Here is a 5,828-nt window from a genome sequence, read left to right on the forward strand (position 1 = left end):
TATACGCGATAGGGTATGTTAAGTACTGGGTTTAATAATAGGATGGTAACATTTATGTTATAATTTGGAGTAATTACTCGTTGGAGATTAACATCGCTCAAATTACGTGGGATCGACATCACGTGTTGTTTCATTAAACAGGCAAGAAATATTGTGGTAAGGCTGCATTTAATATTGTGAAGTTACCAAAGTTCGATTTTTTGCCCAATTGAAACGCCATTCAAATATGTATGTACAGTGTGAAATAATTAGTAAACTTTAACATTAATGCATCATTTCTTAAGCTGTTAATTATGCACAACCGAAACTTCTGTTTGAAAATATAATAAAAATTAAGTTTGAATGTTATAAATAAAAAAATATATATCTTTTTCAGTTTGTTAGGAGACTAAAGTAACTACATAACGTGCTTGGAATTGCATTAATTATTTATATGCAATGATAGGGCAAAATAAAATCTTCGTTCGTGGGTTTGGAATGGTATTTTCTAGAAATTTAAAGCAACACCGAAAACACAACATGCGGATATGATGCTCGCGAGTAAGCCAGTCTTCTGCGAAAACTTGCTAATTTGCATAAAATATAGATGCTCATTGGAAAATGATAAATGCACAGAGGGGTAATACGATTAAACAATTAAAAACACCAGTCATCACTTATTCTATGCTACTAGTGCTGCAACAATATACCGGTATATCGGTATATATCGCAATACGCAATCCGCATATTGTATTGCGATACGATTTTCGTCATACCGGTACGAAAATTTTACAAACATGCGTCTACATTTCGTTCAGAAAAGCCATCCAAAATAATGATATCAAGGTAAACAAAACAAAGCGGTATTTTGTAAAAATAAATTGTTACGTACAAATGGCATTCTAAAAAGTCTATTATACAGAGTAGCGTTGTTACATGGGAGCATTCATTCTATGCTTTTAAACGAATTTTCGTTGAATTAATTACGCACAACTAAATGTTTCTTTCGATTCTGAAATGAGCATTATTAAATTTGTAATCCGAATTTCGGAAACATGCTTCCGAAATGTAATGCTAACGCGACAATAAAAAAAGTGCTTTATTCTTTTTCTCAATAAAAAGCGAAAGCGCGCAAAAATTATACAGACATGTAGAACGTCGCGTGCAAAGTGTGCGTGTATTTGTGTTGTATAAAACGGGAACATCACGTCAGGCGATTTACGCGTGTTCAGTGGGGAAAAAAAACGCCCGATTGGAAGTTATTTCATCACATCTTTAAATAGTAACAAATGCCAAAATGTATTTGATATGTAAGAAAATTGGTGAATGTTTGTGTTTTGTGTTATTCTTGAGCATTTTTATAGTAAACATTTACCAGAATTTGCTTTAAAACTGGAATATACGGGATTATCGGGTAATTGGCAAGTCATAATTTTGGTACAAGTAAGCAATATATTGCGATATATTGCAATACGGGTTTTTGAGCTGACAATATATCGCAATACGCTTTTTGGCGTATTGTTGCAGCACTATATGCTACTATCCGATGTACACCCAATAATGAATAACCCTATGAGTGTTCCCCCAACCTTCGAAAATTATTGAAAGACATATATTGCATTTGCTTTTTGTCAATTGGATCAAAACAAAAAACGCATATCTTAATTAAATTAACAATCCTGGAGATTTCACTGGGATTTCTTTATTCAATCTATTGGAGGTGCGATGAATAATCAAGTTACAAATCTGCATTTAGCTGACTTATCTGTAACCTGTGTTGACATTTCTATTATCGTTCTACCACGAAGGATATTAGCTTTTAACCGCATGGCATATCTAAGTGACGCTCCCTAAAGGGCGTTGATAAAATATATGCATACAACTTAGGTCGTTGAATTTTTTTGCTTCTTGCTCAATTCTTTGACATTTTAATACAATGCAGTGCATGTAAATCTGTTAATGCAATATGCATCGGCGGCTTTTCTAGATCTAGTATTTTTGTATTGTGTTTCGGGTTATAAAAGTGAAATGTTCAAAGATCGCTATAAGCCCTTTTTTGCACACAAACAAGAAAAATGTTCTTCAAACAATATATAAAAGAATATATACATTTAATCCATTAAGAGAAATACTACTCACTACAAGGAAAACTACGGTGACATGGAGAATTGCTCGGAATAAAAAAAAAACGTATGCACGTGCAACGCTTCACGTGCGAAATCGTGTTGAAACATTGCATGCAGTCATAAGCGGCGTCGCTCACGATCAAATGATTATTTTTTTTATTATATATATACTTTATTATGCTTCAAACGAGTTCTTCTTAACAATAGTCAACGGTATTGTTCATCGTTCGGAAGACAATTTGTGTAAGGTGATGTGCATTTTTGTTCAATAGTTTTATACATTGTGTGTTGTTTGCAAGTTAGGGTGATATAATATTATAATGCATGTTGTTCAGATATTGCGGAAATCCTTCATTTTGTTAAGGATGTGTGATGGGCGTTGTTTAGTACTTGCGTTGATCATCCTTTTTATGGTACGTGTGTGCTTTTGAACATTTTTTATTTGTTTTGTTTCGGATGACTTACTTTGTTATTCTTTATTTTATATCCGTTGATAAGTTTACGTGATCGACTCATGCCAAAATCAAGGGTCAGCGGAAAACCGTCTTTATATGCATAGATTGCGTTTTCAGTCCATTATTAAGCTAAATGGTGTTAGCATGTGTCAACATGTGGATACAAGGTATATAGTTCCACATTTTTGTGGTGTAATATTTTCGCTGATATTTAATACATTTGAAGTTCGTATAGTTTGTTAGAGAAAGCGAACCGCCTTCTTAGGAACTATATATTTTCGTCTTTATGTTATTAGTTTAATCATGTTCTTATTTCAATTGAGCAATGAATGTTTTTCAAATTAACGAGGTGATAATAATTGCTACAGTATTGGTCACGATTCCGTGCTATTTGGGTAGTTTTGCACTTGATAAGGTGGGTAGAGTCATGTAAGGTTTGATTACATACACCACACATGGTACAGCTACCCGCATTCTGAAGAATTGTGTCTTTCCGTCTTTAATGTTCAGTTAATGGCTGTTTCTATTTTAAATTAATAAGGACTTTATTTACTTTCGGACGAAAATAATGAGGGAGAATATAATATGATCTCGTTTATTGATAATCTTCCATCGATATTGATAAAAAATAAGTGACTGTATCGCTGTCCGTTGATAAATTTGAACGATAGGTGTATTAGATACATGTCAGTGTTAGCGCGTTATATTTTGCTCCAAAGATCCCGGGTTCGAAACTCTATGAAGACACAATGTTTTATTTTACTTTTGTTTTAGACATTTGACGTTACTTGATATGTTTCAAATATTATAGATTTGCTTGTTTATATTCGTAACGATATGTTTAAAATACAAACATCACATAGCAAGGCCGTTTTTTGTGCGTGGTATAATACATTTACGTATTATTTATCTTTCTATTAATAATGCATCTATGCATTGAACACGTGTGCGTTCATTTGAATCAAATTCTTTAGCATGCACGTTAATGATATTCAAAATTAAATAGATTCGATGGACTTACAAAATTGTGTGAGCACCGAATGAATAACTGTTATTGTGTCAAATAGCAAACACAACATTATTACTATTGTGTGTAGAAGATGGATTATGTCTATTCAAAAATAAACAAAAATACGTCTTATGTACTAACAAACAGTAAATACAATTCACTATGTCGATATAAAACATTTTTCCGTGGTCTAGATTGAAATGCTTTATTGACATGCACCAGTGTCGATCACTGTTTCGACGCTTGTGAATTTGGAATTTGTTTAGCATTCGCAGTGTCGCTTATTTACCTATATTTTCCAATATATTTCAAATTGTTTACGAAATTGACCGTTAAACATGTAAAAGAATTTGGCTGAAATCCGCCGTTCCAGCCGTAGTTGAAACAGTTACCTCACTGTTAAGGGACCTTTTCACAGATTTTGGCATGTATTGAAGTTGACATTCAATAATTTATTTTGATAAATGTTAACATTTGATATAAAAGCTCCAGTAAAAACAAGAATACAATTAAAAGAAAACAAGTTACCCTCCTGACCCCTGAAGTAAGTGTCAAACTCAAGACCAATCGGCCATCCGTGCTCATACAATGAGTAATGTCTTTTATACTTATACTTAATACTTAATATAAGCAATCCTCGTAGTATCACAAAATATAACGTTAACAACAGAAATCTCCAAATTATTCAATCGTTTCGCGTTGCATCGCTTTATAATTTTCAGGTTTTTAAATCGTCAAAACATGCATATAATGGATATTTTAGAGCACGGTAAATGTTCAGTATTATTTTTTCCTCACAAATATCATAACTACAGCGAAACTTTGCGATTCTGAATGACTTTGTTTTTAATTTTAAATTTACCAAAACGTGAAAAGGCCCCTTTAATGGACTGAATTCCGTCTCGCAATCTTTCAAGGCCAGTTCGCGGCCAATAAGAGAAAATTACATAAACACTATCGCGTGAACTAGGTGTACTTAAATTTAGCTTGACCAGAATATTGATATGTTTCCAACAATTCCATGATTAGTGCTATTTTGTATTATTTTATTAAGAATTATTGCACCATATTGAACAATTTATTAATAATTAGCGCGATGATTGACGATATTATTAATAATCGAATTCAATAACATTGTCCAGCAGTACACTAGCACAGGTCCGTTCGAAGAACGCGCTTATAAATATATCAAATGTATACGGATGATTCGCGTGTGGCCGCTTGACTAATAAGTTTTCATTCAATTTCTACTCTTCTTTTGTAATTTGCTTTGTATCTATAGATGTATGATTACAAATATATAATAATGCGAAATAAGCCACGAACTTTTGCGCAATACCCCGTTATTGATTTGCGTGTGGTGCAGAAATAAAATGTAAGAACTGTGCAGAAAAAAATACATTGGCTATCTTTGATCTATTAGTATATATCTTTATCTTTCACCAAAACCAATTACAATCAACTCCGTATACTTGTTTTTAAAGATATTTGTTGTTTATTTATACAGAGTCAACCGTAAACCTACGTGGGGAGGTACATATTGCTAGGATTTGCAGAAGGCACAAAGCATCGGTATGTACCTGTTTATATTACGTGGTGCACAAATTAAAAGCATATTCAGCAGTGCCGAGACAGCGACTGTCACAGACAATGCCGTGACCAGGATTCGAACCTGGGTTGTCGCGGCCACAACGCGAAGTGCTAACCGCTATACGATCACGGCTGAGCGCGCTGAACTGGCGATTAATATTGTCATCAACAATAAAATCGTCACATTGAAGGTGTTTATGTGTACATCAGGAGTTCATTTGCAGGTCGTCCCTGCCTCTTCACGGCGTCGTTATGGTCCGACCTGCCCCTGTAACCTTTCAGGAGAAAATATTTAATTTTGAGCCAAATTAGGTTAAATTTACCCCGAATGTCCGGGTATTCGCCAAAGAAGATTGTTTGATCTAAATTAATCAGTGCACGCTGCCCAATGAGAACTTAATGTGCCCTGGAACTTGTGATGGTGATCTGATTTGGGTTATGTTGAGTATTTTGTATGTGGGTGATTTGTATATGCCATAGCGGAAGTGGAAGGGTTGGTGAAGTTGTTTGTGTCCGTCAGTCGTAAAATGCAGTTGCGTTTTGTCTCAGTTCCCAGGGTGCCAATAGTTACATAAATGTGCCCTGGTACTTATGATGGTGATCTGTGGAGGATTATTGTGAGTATATAGTGGGTAGTTGTTGTGTATTTGTCTGGAGCGGAAGTTGAGG

At 34.2% G+C, this 5,828-nt stretch overlaps 1 non-coding gene across 1 annotated transcript; it reads right to left on the minus strand.

Moving 5' to 3' along the window:
* Nucleotides 1–5,220: 5,220 nt before the first annotated feature.
* Nucleotides 5,221–5,292, minus strand: Trnah-gug (transfer RNA histidin (anticodon GUG)). Its single transcript has one exon. It is a non-coding gene; the product is annotated as a tRNA-His (tRNA).
* Between the last annotated feature and the right edge of the window lie 536 nt (nucleotides 5,293–5,828).

Source organism: Dreissena polymorpha, chromosome 7, assembly GCF_020536995.1.
Source record: "Dreissena polymorpha isolate Duluth1 chromosome 7, UMN_Dpol_1.0, whole genome shotgun sequence".
In the NCBI taxonomy this organism is placed as follows: Eukaryota; Metazoa; Mollusca; class Bivalvia; order Myida; family Dreissenidae; genus Dreissena; species Dreissena polymorpha.